The 15,293-nt window shown below is 41.8% G+C and overlaps 1 non-coding gene across 1 annotated transcript; it reads left to right on the top strand.

Moving 5' to 3' along the window:
• The first annotated feature begins 14,790 nt into the window (after positions 1 to 14,790).
• On the top strand, positions 14,791 to 14,903 carry LOC135276302 (U5 spliceosomal RNA). The gene has a single exon (XR_010343870.1). It is a non-coding gene; the product is annotated as a U5 spliceosomal RNA (small nuclear RNA).
• The last annotated feature ends 390 nt before the right edge of the window (positions 14,904 to 15,293 follow it).

The following is a 15,293-nucleotide window of genomic DNA, read 5'->3' as shown; positions in this document are numbered from 1 at the left end:
TGGGGGCCATAATGAAGGCAGCAGTGGAAGGATTAGAAGAGAAAGAATATGTAAGCAAGAAACTCTCCAGAGGTAGGGTGACTGGATCTAGATGGGCCCAAGTTGACAATGGATTCTTGAAGCAGAGGTGCTGGAAGATGGTGAGGCCATTCATCAGAATGAGGAACTCAAGAGGAGGACACCAGTTGTTTGGGATGAAAGATTATAAGTTCATTTTGGGACGCACATAGGTCGTAGGGTTGAGCAAAGGCATATCTAGGTGGAAATACCCACGCCTGGAGCTCATGATGGAAGTCTGTGGCATCAAACTGCAGTGACCTTTTAATAACATTAAGGAGAGAAGATAGATTTTTCTTCAAAAATGTTTTTGCCCATTAGTTATGGGCACGCATCCTGGGACTGAATCCACAAGTCGAATACAATGAAGTCTGCAATTATCTGGTGAATATAATCTTTGTGGTGAGCCTGTTGAGAGGAAAACACAAACCTCTGATTCCCCATAACTGCAGGGGAAGTGGGAAGGGTGGTTATTTCTGAGTTCATAGGAATAAATAATTCCTTAGGTTATATAAGTTTTAAAAGCTTTTTTACACATCAGCTCATTTTATGTTCACAAAAACACCATGAAAGAGGCAGCAGAGAGCTGCCTCTCTATGGTCACAGATGAGGAAGGAGAGATGCAGGCAATCCCTCTGATGTGTCTAGACCCTGGGATGGCTGAGCACCCAGGCCAGCTGCCCCAGGGCTGTTTCTACCCTGACTGCAGTGGTGGCTGCCAGGTCTTTAGCCCCTTACTCAGTGCAATACTGCCTCCACTCCTCATTGACGTCACAGTGAATTAGACAAATGGTTCTCAAATTTTAGTTCACTTGGGGAAATTGTAAGATGCAGAGTCTTTTTTATTTTTTTTTTGAGTCAGAGTCTTGCTCTCACCCAGGCTACAGTGCAGTGGTGCGACCTTGGTTCCCTGCAACCTCCACCTCCCGGGTTCAAGCAATTCTCATGCCTCAGCCTCCTGAGTAGCTGGGACTATAGGCCTATGCCACCATGACCGACTAATTTTTTTTTTTCGTTTTTAGTAGAGACAGCGTTTTGCCATGTTGGCCAGGCTGGTCTCAAATTCCTGACCTCAAGGGATCCACCTGCCTCAGCCTCCCGAAGTGCTGGGATTACAGGCGTGAGCCACCACATCCAGCCCAAGATGCAGATTCTTGATCCCCACCCCAAAGGTTCAGTTTCAATGTGTTTGTGGATAGTCCAGGAATTTGCATCCCAGGTGAGTCTGATGCAGATGGCTCACCCACCACATTTTGAGAATCACTGAAACCAGGGAATTTTGAATGGGGAAAGGCTGTCTAGCTCCCTTTCCGTTTCCTTTCCTGATCTTTCTCTGCCCTTCTTTACATAAGGAGGAGTTGCTTTTCTGATTGGCTGGATTCTAGCACATAAACCAGGCCATCTTTACTAATGGATATTGTCATTGTGTTTTAAATGTCAAGTACTTGTATGTCTTCCCTCTTTTCTGCTTCTTGCTGCCACTGTGATGTGGTATCACTAGGCTGAGACAAGGTCCCTTGGTGTCTGACTACTTCGTCTTTGTCTTTTGCTTTTTTTCTGAATGCTTTCCTAAATGTCCTCATGAAAACTCTGGTCCTTAGATCATATCGTGATAAGAACTAAGAGTTTCAGTTGGGAGGCAGGGGCTCTTCTAGATACTTAGACTAAGTTGCAAGCCGGCCAGGCACTGGTCCTCATAAAATCAAGTTGTATCTTGTTCACATTTGATCTTATTTCTTATGTGCACAGAATCTTCAGTGTAATAACTAACATTTATTGAGTGTATGCTACTCGGCCAACAGTGAGTACTTCACATGAATTAACATATTTAATCTTCCTAACAACACTGTAGGAAAGTATCATTATTATTCCTTTTCGTCCAGATGGAAAAAATTGCCCAATGTTTTTTTGCTGGTGAGTGATGAAGCAAGAGTTTGAACCTACACCTGACACTTGAGCCTACTCTACTGTAACCCGCTATACTTTACCTTCTTAGGAACTCCCTGTGGGAGAAGATGGCTGGGTCTGAGTAGAATGTCAGCATTCTTGGGTCCCCTAATCATGCACTATCTTAATATAATCAAAATTTTGCCTAGAACCCCTTACAGAGTCCAATTGTCTGGCAAACACACACAGGAAAGAAAAGTCATTATCTGGATAATTAGAACCAAAACTCTATTTCAAGTTGCATTATCTTGATAAACTTTTCAATAGTTTTCCGACTCTCTTCTGAATGAGAACTTAACTCATTGACTCCTCGTAGCTGCAATTTCTACAACCTCAGTGGTTCTGGGATCAACAAATAATGAAACTTTGGCAGTTCCATTTTCTCTGAGCCAGTTGCAAGAATGGGGCTGGTATTCTCTATCTTAGAACAAACTATTAATCAGAAAGAAAGGTCACACCATAAATCGACATCAATTAGGTATGATCATCCCAAATGGCTTTGCCCTGCCAAAAGTGTTCTTAGCTTTGTAACATTGGTTGACGCTGGCCCAAGTCCAGTGGTTTCTAGTTTTTCTTTATGGAGGTGAATAGACTAAACTCAGCACTTTCTCAGTCTCTCAAATAAGTGCACTTACATCATTTGGAAGTTATAAGAATCCACATATCAAGCCAAGTTCCACCCTGGGTTCTATATCCGCTGCCCCTCCTTAAATCAACCCCCAAGAGTATGGTTAAGAAAGGGTAGAACTTGGCCGAAAGCTTGTTACTTTTGCAGTTTTAATTACACATACCTCACCCATTTGCCCAAATTAGGAGAGAAGATTTGCTGAGGGAACCTTTGTCGATTGGCTTGCTCCCATGTGTGGTTCTTCCAGTACCTAACTTGGGAATTTCAAGAAAATAGTCACGAATTCATTCTACATTTTTAGAACTGGAAAGAACTTGGAAATGGATCATCAAGTCCAAAGCTCATAGTTTCACACACCAAAAAACAAAAGCAGAAAACAAATAAAACCCTCAGATTCAGAGAATAAATATGCTCAAGGTCATGCAAAAAGGTATGGTGAGCCAGGCCAAAAAAAAAGAATCTGTCTCCTTTGTTTAGTCTGCTTTCCACATACCCCACTGAAAAGGGCTGTTTATCACCAAGATTTGCTTCTACTTTATTCAGTGGTGGAAGGACCTAGGTTTTAGAGCCAGGAAGACATAGGATTGAATCCAAGTTCAGCTACTTTCTCGTTGGGTGTACCTAGTTTCTTGACTTCTGTGGGTCTTAGTTTTCCTAACTGTAAAATGGGGAAGGCTAATATGTACTTTTTAAGGCTGTTGTGACAATTAAATAAGATGTTCCCAAGGCAAGAGGGACACAGTACGTGTTGTTGATAAATCTTGGTCCTCGTCTCCTTAGGACTATTGAGCTGCCAATGGTAGAAACTCAAACTGGTTTGAACATAAAAGGAAATTGGTTAGGCTATCTAAATGACTTTGGATGGATAGTGTTGGTCCATTCATGAGGGTAGATCCCTCATGATCTGAACACATCTGAAAGGTCCCACCTCTTAATACTATTACCATGGCAAGTAAATTTCAATATGAGTCTTGGAGGGGACAAACAGTCAAACCATAGCACCTGTCAAGGACATTCTATTGTTTTATGGAGAACTAACCCTCCCTCAATCTCATGGGCCCAAATGGTAGCATTAGGAATCACAACGTTCCTCTGCATCGGTGACATTCTCAGGCCAGCTCCCTCTCGGTGTGACAAGATGGTTGTCGGCAGCTCCAGGCTTCCCTCTTGTAAGGTTCCACTCCAGAAAAAAAAAAAAAGTTTCTTTTTTACTATTTTCACTGGTGGTCTTGGGATTAAGTCACATTGACCCAGCTCTGATAAAACAAAATGAGGCTGGGTACGGTGACTCACATCTGTAATCCCAAAACTTTGGGAAGCCAAGGCAGGCAGGTCACTCGAGGTCAGGAGTTCAAGACCAGCCTGGCCAACATGGTGAGACCCTAATAAAAATATAAAAATTAGCCAGATATGGTAGTGCACACCTCTAATCCCAGCTACTTGGGAGGCTGAGGTGGGAGGATCACTTGAATTCAGGAGGCGTAGGTTGCAGGCTGGGTGACAGAGCGAGGCTCCATCTCAAAAACAAAACAAAACAAAACAAAACAAACATAAAGTGAAACAAATCAGGTACAAACTAAGTCACTGTGCCATATGGTTGGGTAATAAATCAAAAGGTCAGGTTAGGGCCACATGCCCACTTCTGGATCTTGGAGGTACTGGTGACAGGATGGGATGACCTTCCAGGAACACATAAATTGAGAGTGAAGGAGGGTTAGTTCTCCATAAAAGAATTAGAATGTCCCTGACAGGTGCTATAATTTGAATGTTTGTCCCTTCCAAAACTCATGTTGTAATTTAGTTGCTGTTGTAACAGTATTAAGAGGTAGGACCTTTAAGAGGTGTTAAGGTCATAAGGGTTCTGCCTTCATTCGTGGACTAACACTATTACACCAGAAGTGGGTTCAGGACTGGGTTTGTTATTGTGGAGTAGGTTTGTCCCCTCCTGCTCTTTCTATCTTGTCTTTTCTTTGCCCTTCTGCCATGTTATGATGCAGCAAGAAGGTCCTTGCCAGATGCTGGCACCTTGATATTGGACTTCCCAGCCTCTAGAACTGTGAGCCAATTGATTGCTGTTTATTATAGATTACCCAGTTTGTGGTATTCCATTGTAGCAGCACAAAATAGACTAAGACAATATGATAAATGTGAATGGGCACTAGAGAAGCAAAAACAAGATTCACTTTCCTTCTTCTCAGCCTGGGTTTGTTCACACTGAGGAGGCTGTTTGTTCTCTCAGGATTACTTTACATTTGATCTATGCAGAGGTGATATTGAAGTTATTGCCTCTTAAGCTAAGTAATTAGACTTCCATGGTTAAGAAAGAAATGTTCAACAAAAGAATTTTTTTTCTCACTCAGCTATGCTTTGTCTCTCTTTATAATTAAAACAGCAAGCTATATTAAAAGAGGCAACAAACACTTGCAAACAGGTATACAAAATGCAACCTACTATCAAACTTAAGTGAAGTCACACTCTGTAGTAGTATGTTTTCCTTAGATAGTTGGAACGTTGCATGTTGAAACAAAAATATTTATTAAATATTTCTTATGTGGTAGGCATTGTGATTGAGTGAAGTGCTAAGAACACAAATACTTTTAAATATTTTTGAAAAGAATCTATCTTAACCATTCAGTAATGGCAAAAACATTGATATAGACCCAGGTATATCTTTACCATCCTTCTAGGCAATATAGGAAGTAAAATTTTAAAATTCAGACAAGGATAGTAATTAATGGCATAAGTCTTTTAAGAGACATGAATAGATGTTCAAAACCTGGCTTCATCACAGATCTACTGCATGACCTTGAGGAACTTGCCCTTGAACTCAGGTTCTTCATCTGTTAAATGAGCATAAGAATTGTACTCATTTTCCAGGGGAACTGAAGATTAAAGGTCACAAAGTATTTGAAGTCATTTGGCACACTGTGCAAGTCATAAAGTAGATTACAAAATGGTGATGAATATGAAATTTTTGCTTTGATTTCCTGCCAACTATCCCCCAGCCCCAGCATGGACATGTATATATATAATGTGTATATATATATATATACACTTCCCTCACCCCCGTAACCCAAAACACACACACATGAAGCACAGGCTTATATAGGAGAGTTGGGTTCATGAAAAAAGATGAGCAAATAAGGTCATATATCTTTCTTCACTGTTGCAATAAGAGCAAGGACTAAGTAGATATGCTATGCCAGAACCTGGAAATATTTTATAACCTATAATTGTTATAGGTTATTTTGCTTTCAGTGCCTTTAGCCAAAAGTTCCACCATGGAACACATGTCCAGGAACATGCTAAATGTGAGCTGTTAAAAACACATGAGAAACTAGGCAGGCAGAACATTTGGGTCTCTGCATGGCTCATAGCTGTGACTCTCATACAGAAAGTAGCCTGATTGCATTGAGGCCAACCCAAGTACTAATTGTGTGACAGAGAAAGGTAAAAGAAGAGCATTGAAATAGCAATGAGAGGACTTCTACCTCTGGTCATAATAACTAATAGGTACTGGACTTAGCCAATCATATTAAGCAACTAAAAACCAGATAAAATTGTGAAACAATGCTAGCACATGACATTGGACAGCAGGCAACTTAGGACAGTGATCTCTGAGAGAAGAGAAATTAGTGATTTTCCTAAATTACTCCCTGGAAAATGATTTCAGGGGGCAGCATAGGGAGTAGCAGCTGATACAGAGCCCAGGAGTCTCCCTGAGTTGAGAAATGAGGGTTTGGAGTTCAGGGAGACCAAGGCAGATGGAATTCTCAGGGTAGAGAGTACTGGAGATGGGGTGGGGTTTGGGGAGAGAATAAGTGCACTTTGGGATCAGAAGAGGATTTCCCTTTAGTCTTAGGTGCTCTGAGCATGTGTGTGAGGAAACTACAAAGACTGAGAAAAGAACCACTAGAAAGGCATGTGGAATAATTCTTGCAGCACACAGGAGGCCTGAGGTCTGGGAATAGTTCATGTTTCCACCAAACAGAATGGAAAATCCTCTAAACATGTAAAGCATCATGTAAATACATGTAGAGCATCATGTAAAGCATCATGTAAATACAGAAGATTAGGCCAGATAACTCCAGACAACAGGATCTTCTGATTCTGCCCAAAAACCTTAAAACTTGAGAAAATAGAACTGTTTCCAAGTACCTTAACTGCATCTCAGAACAAAGCCCCAAAATATTTATTTAAAGGCATACCGAAAAAGAAATCTATCATTCAACAATGTAAAATTCACAATGTCTGGTATCTAATAAAAAAATGCCAGGCATACAAAGAAGCAAGAAAATATGACCCACAATGAGGAAAAAAAAATCAAATTATAGAAGATGATCCAAAAACGATACTGATTATAAAATTAGTAGACAAAGATATTAAAACTGTGATTATGAATACATTCCATATGATGGAGAAAGTAGAGAAAAATGAGCCTGATAAAAAGAATAGTGTAAGGTATAAACAAGACCCCAATCCAACGTCTAGACTTGAAAAATGAAATACCAGAAAGGAAAAATGTGCTAGCTAAGATTAACAGTTTGTTAGACATTGCAGAAGAAAGTATTAATGAAGTGGAAGACACAGCAATAGAAGTTATCACAAGTAAAACAACAGAGAGATGAAAGAAAATGAACCCAGCATTGGTGAGCTATGGAACAATAATGACTTAATATACGTGTATATGGAGTACTATGAAAAGAGAAGGGAGATAGAGGGACAGAAAATCACCACCACCACCATCAACAACAAAGCCCCAGCAGTAATAGGAATAAGATTTTGAGGGGGTCAGGAGTTCAGGAAAGCCTATTGGTTCTAGCTTGGGGATTCATGCAATTGCAATCTGACGGTGGTAGAATCTGAAACAATGGAGGACTAGGACAGCTGGGGGCTAGTCAAATGACTCTCTTTTCCTCTAGTCTCAGATTCTTTTTATGTGATCTCTTGGCATGCACTACTCTGGGCTTTTTTGGTGACCTCAGGACACTCAAATTGCTTACACGACAGTTGAGACTTTTGTGGTAGACATGGAGATGTGCTTCCCAGAACCCCTTTTAAGAAAGAATTTCTTGTTTAACTGAATGAAGTTCAGTCAGCAGATAGCTAGAAGTTCAGATAGCTAGAAGCTATCTTCTAGCTAGGTCTGCCTTAACTGCAAAGACATGCCTCACTTGACATCATGTTCTTCCTGAGGTATCCCATACCTCGTAACTGGACAAAGTCAGGATAAAAAGACCTGGCCATTTTGGCCCATTTTGAGATAATTATGGTTGGAAAATTTTCTCCAGAGATCTCTGCTAAGTTGGTCAAGACTTTGATGGATTTTGCATCCCTCTGCCCAATTCTGTGTCCTCCCTTCCTTTAACACGATTGATCCCCAATATTCTCCAAACATTGTTCCATTGTCTGCTTCAGGAGAACCCAACTGCCATAGTTGCTACTAAAAGTCATCTTAGAAAACAGGAGCTGTGACAGGTTTTTAAAACCAAATCACTCACTAACTAGCTGGCAGTGAGGACCCCCTTATCAGTAGTAGGTGGAGCAAAGATACCTTCTGGCATAAAGTGGGAGTCCAGTTGTTAAAACTTTTAATGGTAGTGGATTGGGGTAGGTGTCAGTGGATACAGATGCATCAGCATTTGCGTCAGGCGCTTGAGATACACGGAGGAGGCGTTCAGTATAAGGGTAATGGTATTGGATGACAGTTGCTAAGTGCCACTGATATGCTACAGAAAGATAATGAAAAGTGAAGGACAGGCAATAGACAACAGAAATCTAGGAGTGAAAGTCAGAGGACCTCTTTTGTTGCAGACAAAGAATTTCTCTTTTCCTGTATGGGAGGATGGAGAAAGCAGAAATTGATAGTTAAGTAGCTGAACTTTAAAGAAAGTTAGACACCCAGCCAGGCGCAGTGGCTCATGCCTGTAATCCCAGCACTTTGGGAGGCTGATGCGGGTGGATCACAAGGTCAGGAGTTTAAGATCAGCCTGGCCAAGAGGTGAAACCATGTCTTTACTAAAAATACAAAAATTAGCTAGGCATGGCAGTGTACGCCTATAATCCCAGCTACTCAGGAGTCTGAGGCCCAAGAATTGCCTGAACCCGGGAGGCGGAGGTTGCAGTGAGCCAAGATTGTGCCACTGCACTCCAGCCTGGAGCCTGGGTGACAAAGCGAGACTCCGTCTCAAAAAAAAAAAGGATGTCAAACATCCAATCCGACCAAGGCGTAAACTGACTGTTATGCCAGTTTGAGCCCATTATGAGAGAAATCTAGGACCCCGACATATATGACAGGGAGACAACTGAGTAGATTCCTCTCAGGATTTGCACTTGTTGGATTTTTCTGAGCCTCTGAGAGTGCAGAAGTAGGCCATTATGTTACCTTATTAAGAGCTACCATCCCTATGCCTCATGCTGGGACATGATACAGAAGCATCTTCCTTGAAAGTCACCCCTCAGGATCTCTCTACCTCAACTTCTGGCTACTAGGCTTGCAAGTGGAGTTAAATGGAGTCAATCCCTCATCCAATATTTAGAACTTATCCAGTTTCAGACCCAGAACACGTTGACTGAAGAGGTGTCCATGTACCCAAGAGGATGGACCTTGCAACAACATGAAGTGTACCTGATAATGATTTGTCACTTATTTCTGAAAGGCATTTGTGAGCCTTTAGTTGGTATATTAATTTCCTAGGACTGCTGGAACAAAATACTACAAACTGGATGGCTTAAAACAACATAAATTTATTGTTTCATAGTTCTGGAGGCCAGAAGTCCAAAATTAAGTTGTTAGCAGGGCCACGCTCCCTTTGAATTCTCCGTAGAAGGATCCTTCCTTGTCTCTTCTAGCTTTGGTTGCCCCAGGTATTCTTCAGATTGTTGCAGCACTGCTCCAATTTCTTTCTCCATCTCCACATAGCTGTCTTTCCTCTGTGTCTGTGCCCAATTTTTCCTTCTTATAAGGACACCTGTCACATCGGATTAAAGGTCCACTCTACTCCAGTGTGACCTTATCATAACTGATTACATCTGGAGTGAACCTATTTCTAAATAAGGTCATATTCTGAAGTACCGGAGGTAGGACTTCAATACATCTTTTTGGGAAATACAATTCAACCCATAACACTTGAATAATTGTGCACTGGGGAGAGGGGGTCACTAAGACATTTGAGGAGGATTGAACAGAGTGTCTGAAGTCTTTGTGACCAAAGGGTCATCACAGCCTCTGTACTAGAGTTGGGCATATGGAGGTCAGGTCATAAATTGATCTGTTACATCCATGACATTATGTTGATTCGGGTTTAGGAACAAGAGGTGGCTGAGCACTAGAGACTTTGGTAAGATCTATGTGCTCCAGGGGGTGGTAGATAAACCCTGTTCAGCTCCAGGATCTGACACATCCATATAGTTTTTAGATATCCAGTGTATTATGTATGTTGGGGGATTCTTTTCAAAGTGAAAGACACATTGTTGAACCCTGAACCTCTTATTACAAAGAAGAGAACACAAAGCCTAGTAAATCTTTTTGGGTTCTGGAGGTAGCATATTCTATACTTAGGGATACTGCTCTGGTCCATATACTGGCTGATGCCAAAGGCTATGAATGGGCTGCAGATAGAAAAAGGCTTTGCAGTAGGTCCAGGCTATGGTATGAGAATCCCTACCCTTTGGACCTTTGATCCAGTAGACGCCATACTTTTTTAAATATCCATGGAGGGAAAAGTTCCAATGTAGAATTTATTTCAAACCCTCTTGATGGAACTACAACACAGGTATCTCAGGTTATGGAGCAAGACCATGCCATCTGCAGCAGATAATCATGTAGCTTTTGAAGAAATAACTCCTGGCATGCCACTCGACACTCATAGAAACAGAATGCTGGATCATGTGGAATGCCAGGTGGTCGTGTGGCTTCAACTGTGTCATGAGTTGGGTCTTGTCAGATGTACCAAGTCATAAGCGTGAGTGAGCCTAGCAACGATCCATCATAAGATGGAAGTTGTAAAGCCAAGGTAGAGCACAGACAGGGGTAGGTGGCAAGTAGACGGCATAAGCAAGTTGTCAGAGCAGGTAACCCAGACCCCCATACATGAACCACTGTTGTAACAATGTCCTCTCTGTTACCTCAAGGCCATGGGTGGGTAGGGGAAGGCTCTAACCAGCTGAAGGAGGAGGGAAGAGTCTAAGTTGAGTTATTAGCAAGATTGGCTCAGCATGTGTAAGAAGCAAAAGTGAATGTCACTGTACTATAGCCTTACTGAGTGGTGGCCTTAAAACAGTGGTCCCCAAACTTTTTGGCACCAGTTTAGTGGAAGATGATTTTCCATTTTCCAGTGGTTTGGGGATGATTTCAGTGCATAACATTTACTGTGCACTTTATTTCTGTAATTATTACACTGTAATATATAACAAAATAGTTATACAACGCACCATAATGTAGAACCAGTGGGAGCCCTGAGCTTGTTTTCCTGCAACTAAATGGTCCCATCTTGGGGTGGTTGGAGGCAGTGACAGATCATCAGGCATTAGATTCTCATAAGGAGCATGCAACCTAGATGCATCACATGCACAGTTTACAGTAGGATTCACACTCCTGTGAGAATCTAATACCACTGCTGATCTGACAAGAGGTGGAGCTCAGGCAGTAATACGAGTGATGGGGAGTGGCTATAAATACAGATGCAACTTCAATCACCCCTTGCTTTGTGGCCCTGTACTGGTCTGTGGCCCTGGGGTTGGGGACCTCTGCCTTAAAAGACTGTAGAGAGAGGAGAAACTTCCCAATAGGCAAACCTTTTGGGGGGCAAACATGGTCATCCACTTTGTGTGGAAAGAGAAATGGCCAGAGGTTATAAAATAGATGAATGCATGGAGACTGGCAAATGGCCTGGCTGGGTGGTGAGGAGCCTGAAGGGAAAACATTTGAAAGACTGGGGACAAGGAGGCCTGGCATAGAGGCATATGGAAGAAAACATGGAGGTGGGCATGACGTGTGAAGGTCTTTGTGTCACAGATTAACATTACCAGAAAGCATTCCCCATGGAAGAAACACTAAATAACCAGATAGACAAAAGGACTGGCCAGGAAAAGTCCCATGTGGAGAGGTTTTTTGAGGGGAGAAACTGACCATGTGATGGCAAGTTGAGTACATTGGCCCCCTCTATTGTGGAAGGACCATTGGTTTCTTCTCGTAGAAATGGGCATGTATTCTTGGAATGAGTTTGCCTTTCCTGTTGGCAAGGCCTTACCCATCACCACTATCTAGGCTTAAGCATAGGTTTTGATCCACCAGCTGGCAGTCCCTCAAGCCCATGGCTTCTACTTTACAGCAGAAAAGATATGGTGGTAGGCCGCTGACCACACATACCCACCACAGGGAAGCTGTTAGGCTGGTGGAGCACTAGGACCATCTCCTGAAAGGAGAGCTAAAGGGCCAGCCAAGAGCCAACTCTCTGTGAAGATGTGGTCCATCTTCCTGGATGCAGTACATTCTTTGAATAAGTGAACTTTGTATATATCACTACCTCCCCCACAGGAAGCATAAATGGGAGCCATGGAAAAATCATGAGTGTTCCCACTTACCAGTACATCCAGCAACCCACTGGGGAACTTTGTGCTTCTTACCTCTCTAGCTTTGGGCTTTTCAGGGTTGAAGATTCTGGTCCCAAAAAGGGTGGACTTTCACTAGAGAACAGAGCAAGGGGCCCACTGAATTATTAGTTATGGCTTTCACCTGGGCACTTTGAGCTCCTTGAGTATGGGTTCCAGCAAGTGAAAAGAGAGGTCACTGCTTTGCAAGGCTGTTGACCCCAATCATCAAGAGAAAGTGGGGCTTCTGTTAAACAATAAGGTTGGGAAGGAATATATGGGGAACCCCGGAGATCAGTGTGGGTATCTCTTGGTCCTCCCTTGCACAATTGTAACTATAAATAGGGCACAGAACCCCATGCTTAAAAAGGCCTCACACTTGGTTTAATGTTCTGCTGTAGACATCTTGAAATTCTTAGTTGTTTTGTTTTAATAAGGAGTTCAGCTATTTTTCTGAATGTTTGTGTCTTTCGAGAATTCATATGTTGAAATTCTAATCCCCAAGGTGAGGGTATTAGAAGGTAGGCCTTTGGGAGGCGATTAGGTCACAAAGGCAGAATCCTCATGAATGTCATTAATGTCCTGATAAAAGAGGCCAGAAAGAGTTGTGAGTTACAGTGAAAAAGTGGCCATTTATGAACCAGGAAGCAGGCCCTCATCAGACACCAAATCTGTTGGCACCTTGCTATGGTTTGGATGTTTGTCTCTTCCAAAACTCGTGCTGAAATTTAGTTGCCATTATAACAGTGTTGAAAGTGTGATTGGGCCATGAGGGCAGAACCCTCATGGCTGGGATTAGGGTCATTGAAAAGGGTGAGTTTGGTCCTCTTGTGTCTCTTGGACCTTCTGCCACAGGATGACATAGCAAGAAGTCCCTTACCAAATGCCGGTAGCTTGATGCTAGACTTCCCAGTCTCAAGAATGGTGAGCTAATAAATTTCTGTTTATTATAAATTACCCAATCTGTGGTATTCTGTTGTAGCAGCACAAAACAGATAAAGATGAGACTTAATCTTGAACTTCTCCACCTCCAGGACTGTAGAACATAAAATAAATTTCTGCTGTTTGTAATCCACCCAGTTTACAGTATTTTGTTACAGCATCCCTCCCTAGTGGACTAAGATAGACCCATCTTTTTTATTTTTCACTGAGCCCTTCAAGTTATGTGGCTGGTCCTGAATGGTAAATTGATATCATAACAACTCAGGCCTGAAAGGGGTATAGTGACCAGGGCTAAGGAAGCCTTGGGAAGGAGTATCTAGGTTAGGACACCACTAAGATATCATAGCCAGAAAAGGTGGTGGTGAGGATGAGAGAAATCTAGAAAGGTGGTAGAGGAGGACAAAACCTTCTCAAGGTGATGATGGTAGGGTGATAATTTAAGCCCAAGTTGTTTGAAAGTCTATGTTAATCATGTCAGTGCTGCCTGTTTAGTTAGTTTCCTGATTTTTCCCCAAGTTTCACTGAGGGATAATTCACAATACAACAAACTGCATATTATTCAAGTGAACAAAGAAAAAAAATAAATAAACCCATGGCCCCCATAAGTTTCCTTGTTCTTCTTTGTAGGCCCCTTGCAAAGCAGTGACCTTTTTTTTTTTTTTCACATTGTCACCATTTTATTTGTTAATGTTGTCAGATGGTTTAGTGGGACACGGGGGGAGAGAAGGACAGGAACTGTCCCCCCACCCCATGCACAGGTCAGGACATGCTGGGGGCTCCTGGAGGGAGAGGAGGATGGGGTCAGCCTAGCGCCCCCTCCCCAGATTTGTGTGTGGACCCATCCCCCATTCCCAAGCAATCACTGATCTGTTTTCTGCCGTTATACGTTAGTTCACATTGTTTCTAATTCTACATAAATGAAATAATACAGTAAATTCTCCTTTTATTTGTTTTCTTTCACTCAGTATAATTCATTCATGTTGTAGGATATTATATCAGTAGTTCCTTCATTTTTATTGCTAAGTAGTATATTCCATTGTATGGCTATACCAGTATTTATTTCTCTGTTCACCTGTTGATGAACATTTTAAGTTGTTTCCAGCTTTTGAATATTACAAATTGTATTAGTCTGTTCTTACACTGCTATAAATATCTACCTGAGTCTAGGTAATTTATGAAGAAAAGAGGTGTAATTGACTCAGAGTTCCACAGGTTGTATGGGAAGCATGGTTGGAAGGCCTCACGGAACTTACACTCATGGCAGAAGGCAAACGGGAAGCAAGCACGTCTTACCATGATGGAGCAGGAGACAGAGCATGAAGGGGAATGTGATACACACTTTCTAAACAACCAGCTCTTGTGAGAACCCTATAACAAGAACAGCAAGGGGGAAGTCTGCCCCATGATTCAATCACCTCCCATCAGGTTCCTCCCCAACACCAGGATTACAATTCAACATGTGATTTGGGTGGGGACACAGAGCCTAGCCATATTACAAATAAAGCAGTTATGAATATTTGCATATAAGGCATTGCATAGACATATATTTTCATTTCTCTTGGATTAATATACATAAGTGGATAGGCAAGATTGTATGGTAAGTGTGTGCTTAGTGTTTAAGAAACATGCTCTGGTTTCTCTTGATAACAAATCTTTCGCCTTTTACTAAAGATTTCTGTGGAGAGGAACAATTATGAGTTTATAACCGAATTTTTTTATGTCCTGCTTAGTCAGGGCTGATAAAAAAAAATTGCCAAGCTCTCTTCTAAAGTGGCTTAAAACACACTAACATGTCATTTCTTTGTTCATGTTTATTTTAAGCATGTTTATTATGGCTTGAAAGGAGGTTCTGCCCAAGGACCCAGCTAATAGAGCAACTACCATTTTAAATGTTGCTAGTTGCCATGACAGATTTTGCCTTTTCCAGAATGTCATAGAGTTGGACTTATACAGCATGTAGCATTTCCAGATTGGCTTCTTTCAGTTAGTAATATACATCTAAGTTTTATCCACGTCTTTTCATGGATTGATAGCTCATTTCTTTTTAGTGCTAAATAACATTCCATTGTCTAGAGGGATGACAGTTTATCCATTCACCCACTGAAGACATCTTGGTGCTTCTGGGTTT

Source organism: Aotus nancymaae, unplaced genomic scaffold (assembly GCF_030222135.1).
Source record: "Aotus nancymaae isolate 86718 unplaced genomic scaffold, 86718_ANA_hifiasm-v0.15.2.pri h1tg000021l, whole genome shotgun sequence".
Classification (NCBI taxonomy): domain Eukaryota; kingdom Metazoa; phylum Chordata; class Mammalia; order Primates; family Aotidae; genus Aotus; species Aotus nancymaae.
This window is presented reverse-complemented; position numbering and strand designations above follow the sequence as displayed.